This window comes from Eurosta solidaginis, chromosome 1, assembly GCF_040869045.1.
Source record: "Eurosta solidaginis isolate ZX-2024a chromosome 1, ASM4086904v1, whole genome shotgun sequence".
NCBI lineage: Eukaryota > Metazoa > Arthropoda > Insecta > Diptera > Tephritidae > Eurosta > Eurosta solidaginis.
Genome location: NC_090319.1, coordinates 211,756,940 through 211,771,022, shown reverse-complemented (window position 1 = coordinate 211,771,022; position 14,083 = coordinate 211,756,940). Strand labels below are relative to the sequence as shown.

General features: G+C 39.8%; 1 protein-coding gene across 12 annotated transcripts in view; it reads right to left on the bottom strand.

The window, feature by feature from the left end:
• scro (scarecrow) overlaps positions 1–14,083 on the bottom strand; it is a 1,102,402-nt gene that overhangs the window by 524,845 nt on the left and 563,474 nt on the right. The window lies entirely within an intron of this gene.

The following is a 14,083-nucleotide window of genomic DNA, read 5'->3' as shown; positions in this document are numbered from 1 at the left end:
GTGCACCGTTCCGGGGGCAACGCTGCCATTATTTGCGAGAGCATCTGCTGCTTATGGAGGGTACAGGTCTTACATTGAAGTATATATTTCTTTATAAGGGGTTTGAGCCGAGGGATATAAACTTCCTGCCTTAGGCATTATTGTAAGAGACGTATCTCGGTGTGGAGAAATAGCTCATGCAGGAACTTGATATAGAGAGCCGCGAATCGCGATTTTTCCGGGATGATGAGAGGGTGTCGTTCATTAAACGTCATGTTCGAATTGGCTAATCTCCCATTCACCCGAAGCAGGCCATCTTTGTCGAGATATGGGCTAAGTGCCAATAGGGGGCTTCGTTGGTCTATCACCTTGGAGTTTTCTAAACATGCCTTTTCCCAAGGAAAGAAGCGGGTTTGCGTCAAGGCTATAATCTTACACTTTGCTTTATGGAGATCATAGTAAGAGAGAATGGAGGACACGGAACGTGTGCCTCCTGTTCCATGACTCAGGTTGCGGATGAATTTTAAGGCATATGCCATTACCCTAGGGGCCCGTGAAAAAAAAGAAAATCGGTCGAGAAAATCCGGATCATATTCCGTGGCGAGTAGCGCCTCTACTCGGCGTACCTCCGGTGGGTTGGTGTTTCGTATGATGCGTTTTGGCCAGGCTTCCGGGGGCAAAGTCAACCACTCAGGGCCATTCCACCATAACGAAGAACTAGCCAAGTCGATGGATTTACATCCTCCAGTGCCCATGTCCGCTGGGTTGTCGCGCGTGCCGACATGTTTCCATGACGCATTTCCGACTAGATCCATTATTTCAGTGGTGTGGTTAGAGAAAAAGTCTTCCAAGTATGGGGGGGGGGGGGGGGGGGGTTTCCAGCCATGCTAGAACTATTTCCCGTTCAGACCACAGTGTTACTTTTGTAATCGAGAGGTTGAGGTTTGACTGAACGACAGCGACGAGACGTGCCAAAAGAAGAGCCGCGCATAGTTCTAGCCTTGGCAGGCTGGAAGTGCGAAGGGGTGCAACTTTACCCTTGGAAACCAAGAGATGAGAAGAGTTACTGGTATCGTGAGTGGTCCGAACATATATAGTGGCGCAGTATGCCTTTTCCGATGCGTCACAGAATCCATGCAATTCTACTTGCTGGTTGGGGTTATAGTTGACCCATCGGGCGATCTTAATGTTCGAGATACCGTACACATTTTTTGTGAATTGAGACCACTTTATGAGACGGAGGGGTTTAACTTATTCATCCCAGTCGGTTCCTTATATCCACCACTCTTGAAATGGAATCTTTGCCTGAATCGTTATCGGCATAAGCCACCCTGCGGTGTCAAAAAGTTTAGCGACAGAGGTGAGGATCTGATGCTTTGTCCTAGCAGACGACAGGGGTATAGAGTCGACTGTATACGAGAAAGTGTCGGTGAGGGCGTTCCATTGAATGCCGAGAGTTTTGGCGTTACTTGTTTTCTCGAACTCTGGGAGATTTGTGTCGAGCAAGTCCTCTTTGTTGACATCTTTCAGAATACTAGGGTGGTTGGCCGTTATTTTTCGTAATGGGAATCCTGCTGAACCGAGCGCTTGGATGACTTGAGAGAGAGACTGTTCAGCCGAGAGAATATCATGGCTACCAGTGAGAATGTCATCTACATACGTTTCTTTGGTCAAGACAGGGACGGCTTTGGGGAAAGTTTCTTCTACATCTTTGGCCAGTTGGTGAAGAATACGTATGGCGAGGTAGGGGGCACAGTTCACACCAAATGTGACTGTTTTCAGACGATATTCTTTTATGGGGTCGCTCGGAAATGAGCGAAAGACGATCCTCTGATAGTCTCTGTCGTCTTCATGCATTATGATTTGACGATACATTTTTTCTACGTCTCCGTTAAAAACAACTGGTAGGTCCGGTAAAGACAACATCATTAAGAGAATATCCTGATGCCAATTTTTTCGAGGCGTTAAATACGACTCTTACTTTCGTGGTTTTTTTCTCGGGCTTTATAACCGCATGATGGGGGAGATAAAACGATGCGCATTTGCCTTCGTAGAACTTTTCATGGGAGCCCGTTTCTTCCATATGATCAAGGGTGATGTATTCCTCTAATACATTATCATATAGTTCCTTGAGGTTTCCTCTTCTGGGGAGAGTTTTTTCCATGCCTAAAAATTGGCTGAGAGCCGAGGGGCGCGAATTGGATAAGGAGATCGTGTCAGGGAAGCTAGGCTTAAAGGGGAGCCTGACTACATAACGTCCATTATCCGCGCGGGTAGTTGTGCCTGTGTAATAATTTTCACAAAACTCATCTTCAGGAGTTTTGTCATTGAAGCTGGGTATTTCTTCCAATTCCCAAAACTTCCTTAGTAGGGAGCTTAGCTCGTTGTTGCCTCTGTTACTTGGATGGAGTAGGAGGTTACTTCCACGGGCGCCTTGCCGCTGATGATCCATCCAAATATCGTGTTCTGAGCTAACAGATGGGCTGAGAGCTTTTCCACGCCTTCCTTAATTATTTGGGGTATTATGTCACTACCTAGAACAAGGTCTATTTGAGATGGAGAGTGACAATTTAAATCCGCAAGATTGAGGTGCGCCCATTTCGCTTGGAGTTCGTTAGTCAGTTGGAAGTTTGGGAGCATTTTCGTCAGCTGAGGTAACACTATGGCTTCCGCATTGATTTTTGTTTGCATATCGGCGGAAACAAGGGTCAGGGAACACAGTTTATTTGAGGTTTGCACTACTTTCCCTCTCATGCCAGAGATTTCAAATTTGGAGGGTTTATAAGGGAGTCTGATCCTGTCTTGGGCTTCTTTCATATCCTTGATTTACGAGAGCTCTAAGCTTGAATATCTCCCCATCTCCCCTCTATGTTCTACCGGGACTATAGCGGTGGGCAAAATTATTTTACAATGAGTTTCTGCACAGAACGATTATACTTGGCTTTTCTGAGTGCAGGAAGGTTCTTCATCCATAAGATCGGCTTGATCCGGGGTTTTTTTCGGATGAGTTAATGGGGTTTGTCGTTGTGGTTTGGCAGGTTGTCCTTTGCGATCGGGAGAGTTGTCTTTTCGGCGTGGGTGAGGTGTCTTCATGAAGCACTGAGTTGGGCCGATCTCGACATTGATTGCAGGTTTGACTGCTAGGACAATCTTTCAACATTTGTAACTGGGAGAGACAATTGAGACACATTGTTTTCTTTGACAAACTTCCTGCGGTCAGAGGTAGACAGTTTCTTAAATTTGAAACAATTTATCAAGGGATGAGAGGAGGTTTTGCACATTGAGCATTTGTATATTGTTCGATGCTCTGTTCCGTGAGACTGAGTCTGAGCTGTCGATCTATTTTGGAACGAATGTGACGGCTGAGGTTTAAATGGCGGCCTAGTTTGAGGAGGGGTGAATTTACTTTTACTTGGGCGCATTGATCAACTCTTTCTACCACTTCGTATCGCGTTGTGAGGAACTGGTTCATTTGGGACCAGTTGGGAATTTCTTTCCTGGAGGTTAAGGACTATTCCCACAAGGTTACAGTGTTTTTCCGGGAGTTTGGAGGTAACGAGGTATATAAGAATTGGGTCCCAGTTATCTGTGGAGACTTGTTGCGTGGCGAGGATTTGAAGGCAATTATTTACCGATGATGCAACTTTTGAATGTCTTCACTGTTTTCTGTGGTGATCGTTTTTAAATTCACCAGTGTCCGTATTTGATTATCTTCGAGAACTCGTCTGTTATCGTATCGGGACTTTAGGGCTTCCCACGCTAAGGCAAAGTTGTCATGGTCTGAGGTTTCGACAATTTTATCGAAAGCGTGTTGGACTCTATTCCAGAAGTTTTCGATGTTCGAATTTTTTGTATTAAGGGAAGACTCAGTGCTGTCTTGAGGGACATCGACCTAAACCGAGCACAATAATCCATGAAATTGTTCGTTTCGGATATAAATTTTTTGGGGGCAGACGAGAATTTAAATCTTTTAACCGTTTTACTTTGTCTGGTTTCCTCGTCACTCTTTTTTGAGCTTAGTTTTATGACGCTTAGAGTTGAGAATTAATAAAATTTAACTTAGAGAAAAAAACTTTAATTTTGTTTTTTTTTTTTGAAGTGAGAGTATTTGCTTTTAACAATGTGAGGGAGTTACCTTTAAATATTCACGTTAACTAGCAAAGGAGAGGATAATTTTCAAAATCAAAAAAAATTTTTGAGTTAAACTTTATTTGAGGGGGTGACCGATTGAGTTTGACCACTGTGCCGCGTTTGCACTGTATGTTATTTATTTATTTATTTCAATATTAATCTAGAAAATATAAAAAATTTTTACACAGATTACAAGAAGAAAAAGCATCTAAAAAATAACAACCTTTATTATTTTAACTTAAAATCTAATTAGCTAAGAAAAAGTTCATTTAATCTTTGTTTAAATACATCCTTCGTAGAGGAAAAATCAAGATTTCCAGGGTTCATAAGCGAATTAAATTCTTTGAAAGCTCTAAAAATCGGAGCATTAGTTGCGTAATTAGTTCTAACAAAGCCCAACCAGAAAATATCGTGATTTCATAAACTCCTCTGCGGGATATTAAAACGTATTCTCTCAAGCAAGAAGGGACAGTCAATTAACAACACAACACAAAAGTGAGGGAAAGAATGGACCGTCTAGTATCTAAGGACTTTAAGCTAATAAGCAAACAACGACTCCTATAAGAAGGAATCAGGTCTCTGAAGTTTAAGGACCGCAAGGCGGACAAACACTTTTTGAACTCGCTCAAGCCTCTTAATATGACAATCATAGTATGGTCCCCAAATAAAAACAGCGTATTCTAATTTGGAACGTACAAGCAAGGTGTACAGCAATTCTAAAGTGTAGGGATCAGAAAAGTCAGAGCCAAAACGTCTAATGAATGCAAGTGCTGAGTATGCCTTTGCAATTACGTAGCTCAAATGACTGTGAAACAGAAATTTGTAATCGAATACAACACCAAGATCGATAATTTCACTTAAAGTGGATAGTGGAAGCCCATCAATATTGTAAGATGTAGGCAGAAGACAATGAGACTTAGAGTAGGAGACATGTGAGCATTTTTTAATATTTAAATTTAGTTTATTTCGTTTACACCAAATCGCGACATTATCTAAATCAGATTGGAGATTCGACACGTCCTCCTTACCTTAATTGACGAATACAACTTTAAACCATCATCATACAAGCGAAAATTGGTGTACTTGAAACAACTGGATATATCATTTATGAAGATAATGAAAAGGAGTGGACCCAATATGCTACCCGAGGAACTCCAGACGTCGCAATGAACGGATCCGATGAGAACACATCAACAACGACCTTATATTTACGACACGAGAGATAGGATTCAAACCAATGTAAAAGGGTGGAGTGAAATCTTAGATCTCTAAGTTTCAATATTAAAATTGTGTGACTTACTTTGTCAAAAGCCTATGAAAAGTCTGTGTATACAGTATCAACTTGAAGTCGGTTTTGAAACGCTGAGATGCAATATTCCGAAAACACTGCCAGATTTGAGACGGTTGAACGAACTTTTACGAAACCATGCTGTTCAATGGAGATAAACCTATTTACTGCAAAATAAATCTTATTTTTTACAATAGACTCAAATAATTTTGATACGGAGGATATCTTAGCGATTGGTCTATAATTGGCAATGTTATTCTTGTTGCCACTTTTAAATACTGGATTAATGGAGACTACCTTCCAGGCATCAATGAACTGTCCCCGCTTAAGTGATTTATTGAACAGAAGCAGCAGAGGGCCAGCAAATGCAGAACAACTTTTAAAAAGATATGATGACAACCCATCAACATCAATATTTGTAGATGTCTTCAGCTGTCGGATCCCTTCTTCAACATCATCAAGCGTTAAAGTTAATGATCCAAGATTTATTGGGGAACCAATGTTTGCGAAACACTCCGAATCCACGTGAGTGTTTGCTTCGAAATTAGACTTAAAGAACTGGGCAAAGAGATTAGCAGCATCAGCAGTAGACTAGGCTTGAGCATCATTAAGACAAACCACAGACGGAATACTTGACCAAGATTTTCTGGAGTTGACATACCTCCAAAATGAGCTAGAACTATATTTTATATCCGATTCAAACTTACGAATATATTTACTCTTAAGATCCTTGTTCAAAAAATTAAATTGCTTTGAATAACGTAAATATATCTCTTTATGAGTTACAGTATTTGACAGCTTGAACTTCTTGAAATATTTATTTCCCAAATTTTTAAGTTTTAACAGCTATTTGGTGTGCCAAGGAACTTTGTATTTGTATTTTTTAAGAACAGGGATATGTACTTTGCAAATTTCCTTAATCTTATGCTTAAAAATTTCATAACAGTTGGAGACTTCAACATCGGAAAATAATGTAATCCAGTCAGTGGAATCAACTGAGAAATTTACCATATAAGCATCCATATTTCTAAAGCGATAATTGATAGATTCATCAACGGCACAAATAGAGCTAAACTCATAGAATTCTATCTTTAGAATTAAAGGTACATGGTGAATACCAGGAGTGGAATGATGATCAAGGCACTCAGATATTGCATAATTTACATTATCATTAACAAAAAATAAGTCTTAGATACGAGATAACTGATTAGAAAAGCTATTTACCTGAGTAAGACCGCAACTCATTAGATTATCTATCAAATAAATTTCGGATATGCTGTTAACATTATTAGCAAACAGCTGATTACAATCATCAATATAGGACCAATCAATATTTTCCAGATTGAAGTCACCAAGAACACAAATACTGATATGATCATGAAGATTAAATGCAAAGTCCCGAATATTATCTACATGTGATCTATAAAGAATATCGTCACTAGAGGGAGATATGTACGAAGCACAAATAGTGATATTTGAAACGCCTTTGACTGACACACATAGCTGATCCAAGGGTGTATCATTATTGTATAACATAACCATTGAGGAGCGGTATTTCCTTTTGACTGCGATTAAAACACCTCCACCTCTACTATGACCAGTTTTAGCATAATGACGATCCTTCCGAAACACATTGTAGAGATTAGTATCAAAGTATTCACTGCCGTAAAAGCTCTCGTTTAGCCAAGTTTCAGTTTAGTTCTCAACCTCGAAACATTTTGAAAATATATTTTCAACTTCTTGGGACCAGTTACACTAGCGGGATTAGTTACATTAACGGGATTAGTTACATTAACGGGATTAGTTATCGCTGCTGGAGCGATGCACCTTCTTGTTGAAAAAAACGGAAAGGACGAATTTTCACAAATTTAGGCCATATAGCTGGATCAAGCACCTTGTCAACGGAACATTCCGAAACACCCAGTTTGAAGTTAACTTTACTAACTTTGTCAAGGGAAATATCTTTCTTCACCAGAGTATGACAGATTAATAAACTAGTCTCAAGTTTAGCATGGCTTGAGACATAGGTCAAGATATGAGCTTCCTTAACACTTGGCGCGAATGACGATATATGCAGATATTTAAAAACGGGAACAACTTTTAATTCATTATTATTTGAATTACCCACAACAATGGGCTTATTTAGTTTTCTGCGATTACTTTTCGCAACGATTTCCCACTGGTACTTGGCGCTCAGAAGATTGATTGAACCCAGCATCGCGAGGGGCAGCGACCGCGCAAAGCTTGCTTCACTTGATTTGCCTTTTGCATTTTTGTTTGCATGTATGTGAGGCGTAGGCGTAGTCGTAGCAGCGAATATATGAGGGAGAATTAAATATACGTGGGAAAAATACAATATGTGTATATGTAAATATTGTGAGTAATTATTTAACTTCACTATCGATATTTTTTGTGGACTGTGAACTATATTTTTTAAATGCTAGTGTACGCACCGAACCACTCTTGTACCACTGTATGGGATTTTAATTTACCGCTTATGTTGTATTCTTTCTTTTATATATCCGTATATATGTGTATAAGCAAGTAAGGAAACCGAGAAAATTTGCGTGCGTTTTTTTTTAATTCAATTGAGGATAAATAAGAAAACTGTGAGGTTTATGCTATGATAATCAGCAAGGGAAGACACTTTATCGATTTAGAAGAGACTAAATATTTTTAGAGCGGTATACACATGTAATGCCGAAAAAAATATTTGAGGTGTAAAATCGATATACGTGCCCACTGTATCTAGCTTAGTTTTTCTTATTATATATTTAATTGAGGACAAGAGATATTTTAGTTCAACTTGAGAAAATTTTAAAATATGTTGACATTTGTCGCAATAAAATTTGAAAGGTAGTTTTATCAAGCGTGCGCACTGTAGCTCTAATCGAGTTTTTCTTCTTATGCTCTGCACATATACCGTACCGAGTTTTTCAATATGGGGTTATTGCTATATATGTATATATATATATATATATATGTATATATACGAAATGGTATGTGCAATTTTTGGCGGGAAATTGAGAAAATTGGGCAGGAAATGAGGATAATTGGCGGGAAATAACAATCCTCGAAAATAAAAATTGCCTTAATTTTCTTTGTTTATATATACTTTCCCGATTTTAGGGGTGTATTGAAATTGCATTACTACTCACGGTTTCCAAATTATAACTTTTTGTGTCTTTGTAAATTCTTGGTCGCTGGCTTCTTGTTGGCGACGAAGGACCACTGTTTAGGGGTTGGCAGTATAAATGCACCTTACCTTTTTGGTAGGTGGCGGTATGGCTGCGGACACGGCTGCTTTGATGATGGCGATGATTGGACACGGCGGTGTAAATGAGGTGGTGGCGGTTGTATGGCGTTTTGATGATGGTGGTGTTTGTGCTGGACACGGCGATGCTCACGGCACTAGTAGCTCGTTCCACTTTATTGGGATATTTCAAATTTATTTTTGATTTTTGATGGCCTTGTTTATTTAAAAAATGTAGGGTTTTGTGAGCTCGAGGCCTTGCTTTAAATAAAACACTGTGTTAGTATTCACACATTTATTTGGTCGATATTTCGACTTCAATCTGAAGTCATTTTCAAGACTTTTTTAAAAAACAAAACATGAAAAGAAAATAAACAGAAATATATAATTTATATCACATATATATATACATTTATAACACTAGATCGACTTACTTGCATGTAAATACCTGATCGACTAATCAGATGTTCTAACAAAATAATAGGAAGAAGGTGGAAAAAGGAAAGTAAACAATTAGAGTACCGCAAGTATAAACAAATCTTAAGGAACCGTATAAGTAAACAAAATTACACAACAACAATCATACACAAAGCATTTTTAAGAAAAACAAGACAAAATGCAACAAAGCAAAATGTGCATGATATCCTCACCCCCCCCTTTCATTAGTTGTTGTCCGCAATCTCGTTCGCAGCGGGATATTTGCTGGGCTGTGGCGCTCTCGATGAACCTTTTGTGATTTGCCCTGTGTGTTGTTGCTGCTTTGAAACTAAATTCCGATATGCGTAGGCACATTGGTCTACGTCCGACTTGTAATTCATTCTATTAGGGGTGTTCATAATATGGAGCATCGCCAAAATATATCGTTTATTGTAGTATTTTTCTTTATCGAGAATTCTAACATTTTCGAAATCGGGGTAATGTCCAGTGTCAGCACAATGAGATGACAAGGCAGTCTTGTTGTCCGACGAATTGTTTCTTAGCTTGATATTGGACCTGTGACCGGAAACCCTTGTCTTCAGTTTTTGTTTTGTTGTCCCCACATATACCTTTCCGCATACGTGGGACCCGTCGCCGTTACATGGAATTTCATATACTAAATTAGATTTCTCTAACTTTGGAATTGGGTCCTTCATATTGTTAAATACTTGTCGGAGTGAATTGTTGTATGTGAATGCTATTGTGTATTTTTCTCTGTCAAATAGGTTCGAACTTTTCATTCTTTCTGCCAATCCGGGAATATACGATACTGGCTTATATAATTTATTGCCTTTTTCACATAAGTTTTCATTTTTGGCTCCTGCGTAAAAGTTGTGAATAAGTTTATTAATCAATTCTCTGGGGAATTCGTTCTGTTCTAACGTCTTCTTTATTATGGCAATATTCTTTTTGTGAAATATTTTCTCACTAATCGTGAGAACTCTACTTATAAAATTCTTCGCGGTGTTTCTAATAATTTTGTTTTCATGTTTAGAATTGTAGTTAATTAATCTACCCGATGAGGTTGGTTTCATATACCAATCAATCCATAATCTATTGTTTTTATTTATTACCAAAGTGTCAAGATAGGGTAGCTCTCCATCTTTCTCCACCTCTACTGTAAATTTGATAGTGCTGTGGTATCCATTTAGCAATTTTAACATGCTTTCTACTTCTGTAGTTTTTACAACCGCAAAAATATCATCAACATATTTTGTCAACAATCGGGGTTTGTTCTTCGCGTCTGTTTCAAACTTCATAAGCAACTCTTCCATAACGATGTCAGCTAGTACTGGGGAAGCTGGAGAACCCATGGGCATTCCTGTACGTTGCTCGTAAATCTTGTTGTTGTATTTGAAGTAACGGTTATCCTTGATGCAGAATTTAACCATGTTAAGAAATATTTCCTTTGTCAGTGATGTGTGTTCTTTTATGTCATTCCATCTTGAAGATATGATTTCAATGGCCACATCCACAGGGATGCTAGGGAACAAGGAGACCACATCAAACGACACTACACTTTCATCATCATAAATATATGTGCCTTTAATCTTATCTTTGAATGCGGGCGAATCTTTGACATTATATTTGGACGATGTATTTAAATTTTTGAGGATTTGGACTACATATTTACAACTTATGCTCGATAGCGTAGGACACCAACAGACAATGTGCTCAACCACTGCTTGCACTTCCTGCCACTCTCCCAAATGGATTCGTTCGTCTACCGTCGATTAATCGAGTGTTGCACCCTGCGTTGTCAACTCATGAGCCTTTTCGTTACTCTATATCCCTTTATGACCGGAAACCCAGCATACATGTATGGTTTAGCGAGGTCTTTCCAGTACATTTTTATATTCCAGGACACTTCTTAATGTAGTATGTGATAGATTATTTCCTTAATCTCTGCCGGACTATATATTTATATTGCGACTGCAGCTTACTCACGCTTTTTCCAGAATTTCTGCGGCCATTTCCACAACTAAAATTTGGACACTGTAGAGACCTTCAGCCTGTAGGATCTACTTGTGTCTGACTCGACACAGAAAACAGCAGATCGAACCCCTTGTGTTGATTTGGTAATCGGTATGTGTATAGTATGTTCTGCCATTTCCGCACCCTTGCGCCAATGCGCAGCTTTGTTGTTGCACGGAACAATGCAGTCCGTTCACCCTATATTAATTGACGCTATACAGCTAAGGCTGTACGGCCTGCAGTTGACCTGCCCCGAAATCTTGCAGTTGCTAACGCTATATTTTTGGCCATTAGAATGGCATGCAATTTTGGTTTCGGGTAGCTTTAAGAACTCCCGTTATGTTAATCATTGATAATCTGCATACCTCTCTAGTTTTTTGGTGTACATACTTTTGGGTGACTGTCCACTTTCAGCGCTCTCTGTTCCACATAGAATTTGCACAACAACTTTCTATCTAGTATAATTTCTACGCAGCTTACGCTTACTCCAATTAGGGGGCTTAATTTTCCTAGGCGGCTATACCGACCTCAGATGGCCAGGCATGTACATACCGAAGCGCTCTGTGACTGGTCTTCTGTCGAGCCGCCTTAATATTTGGTTGTTTATTGTAGCAGTGCTTCGCCCCATCCAATAGGTGCAATCACTTACGAATTGTCATCGATATCCTCTAACAGTTGTCCGAGGAAACTTTCAGTTTCAACTGGGTTGTACCAAAGATATATGGGTTTTAGAGGTGTTGGCTCCACACTGTAATTGAAAACACGATTGGTGTCTTACAAGTCAAGTTGCAGGCGGGACGTACCTCGAGTATGTCGGGGTTGATACTGGATAAGTAAGATTTCAACATTTTTAAATATACAGATCGAAGTTGACGTAGAGTGGCGCGCATCCCCAGCAACCTCCTTGCCCCTACTACGAGCTTAGGGTATTTGTCTTTGCCAGCTTAGAGTATTTGTTCTGCTTTTGTTGGCAAAGTATTTTGACGACTTTTTTTATGTCTTTGAGGGCCTTTCTGTGCTTCTTCATACGGTTGTATTCTTGTGTACGGAACTTCTTCATAGTGCTAAGTGAGATAACTCTTCAAGTTCCTGGGAGGCACAATCGGGTGTCTGTTGGGATGCCCATAATTCTGCATATTTACCCAGTGACAATTCTGAGCGCGGTGTTTTGACAGGCATTCAGTTTTGTTAAGAGTGATTCTTTCAGGCTCGGCGACCATATAGGAGACTAGTAGCAAGCTTACACGCGGCTGGCCATTTGCTCTATAAGTGGATAGGAGAGTTTCTTTGTCTTTGCTGCCAGCGAGGGACTGGAGGATTTTTTACGACTTTGAGCTTTGGGTACAAATGGGGCTGCATACTCGCTAAATTATGGGTCTTGATCGAACGTCTCAATCAGTATCTTTTTGGTGTAGAACAGTCGGTACCATACGTCTATGTTGTAAATTTCGCGAATTGAAAAAACTGGAAATACTAGCGAGACAGTCGTTTATTTTATCGCAAAGCTCACCAATAGATGAGCCAGGACCTGTTGCCATTATCGTGCAGTAATCTGTCACAGTATATCTCCTTCTGGTGGGGAGAGGAGTATCGAATATAAAATTTTAAATAACGTGGTATAAGACACTAACCTGCGACCCGTCCTTTGTTTAATTATTCTGAGTTATGATTTTACGATCCTAAACTGCACAGATGCTTGCCGATGAAGTAAATTATTTGTGGCTCACCTCTTTAGACTGGGAGGAAGGGTAGACCTTTCCAAGTCTTGCAGTAACGTCTTGTAATTGACATTGAAAAGACTTTTGATATGTCTACCGCTCCGTTCTTTGGTGGGGTTCTTGGTTCAGCCCACAATTTATTTCTGTGTTTATTGGAAAGCCGCAGGTGTGGGGTGAAATATGGGAGCAAGACGACTACAGGTGCTTGGCTACTGGCGATAGGGAGAGATATAGGATAATATGAGTTTCGTATGTTAGCTGGCTTCGTTGGGGGCATCACTGTTTGTCATGGAAAACGCCGTGTCGTCTATTTAATTCGCCAATATCTCATACCTTCAGCCTGCTTCACGAGCGTCCACAGCATTGGTGGTAATAACCCACACAGCGTCGTGATCATTCTGCAGCTTAACAAGGTGGCGATCCGACTTTTTGTGTCCGGATGTACTTCTACTGAATGTTAAGAAAAACCCCTGGGAATATTGCGGGTGTTTATTACCTTTCTCTATATTTCATCAATCATATAATTTCATTGGATTTGCATATGATCTTAGAAATTTTGAACCCCATCCCTTGTCCACGCATTTCCTGGTTTAGGAATCATATGCAACCCTTGTCTCCTTTTGATTTCTCCCAAAAGGATAGGTTTGTTTACCGTCACTTCAGCGAATGCTGCACCCCCTTTGGCCAACTCATCGGCCTTTCGTTACCTTCTACCTCTTGATGAAGTACTGTGTGAGATAATTTCCTTAATCGCCGCCTGACTATCAAAATATAAATTGACGCAGCTGCAGCTTAAGCACGCTACCTCCTGAACTTCTGCTGCTTTCTTCGCGGCTTAAGTTTCTGCCTGAAAGACGCTGCAGTAATCTAGTTGTAGGGTCTACATATTTTCTAATCGTTACAGTAAACAGAAGAATGGATCCCCTCCGTTAATTTGTAACCCTGACGCCAACCCTCCTTCCCAATTGTGGACCCCAGATCTCTTTCGAAGCTCAGTCGAGAGACCGTATATTCCGTTTGCCCGATATTAGGTGGCTCTATTTTTGATCACTGACAATTTGCACAAGCTTTTGGCCATGTCCTAATGTCTCTTTTCAAATTCGGTGATTGTGAATAATATTAAAAATGCCTCTCATAAAACCAAATGGAATGTATGGTCTTCCCTTGATGTAAATAATTTTTATTTATTTATTTACAAGAGAAACAATTATAAATAATTGTGGCACTTATGCTAATGGAAGCGCTGGCTGCCTGGGCCTTCGG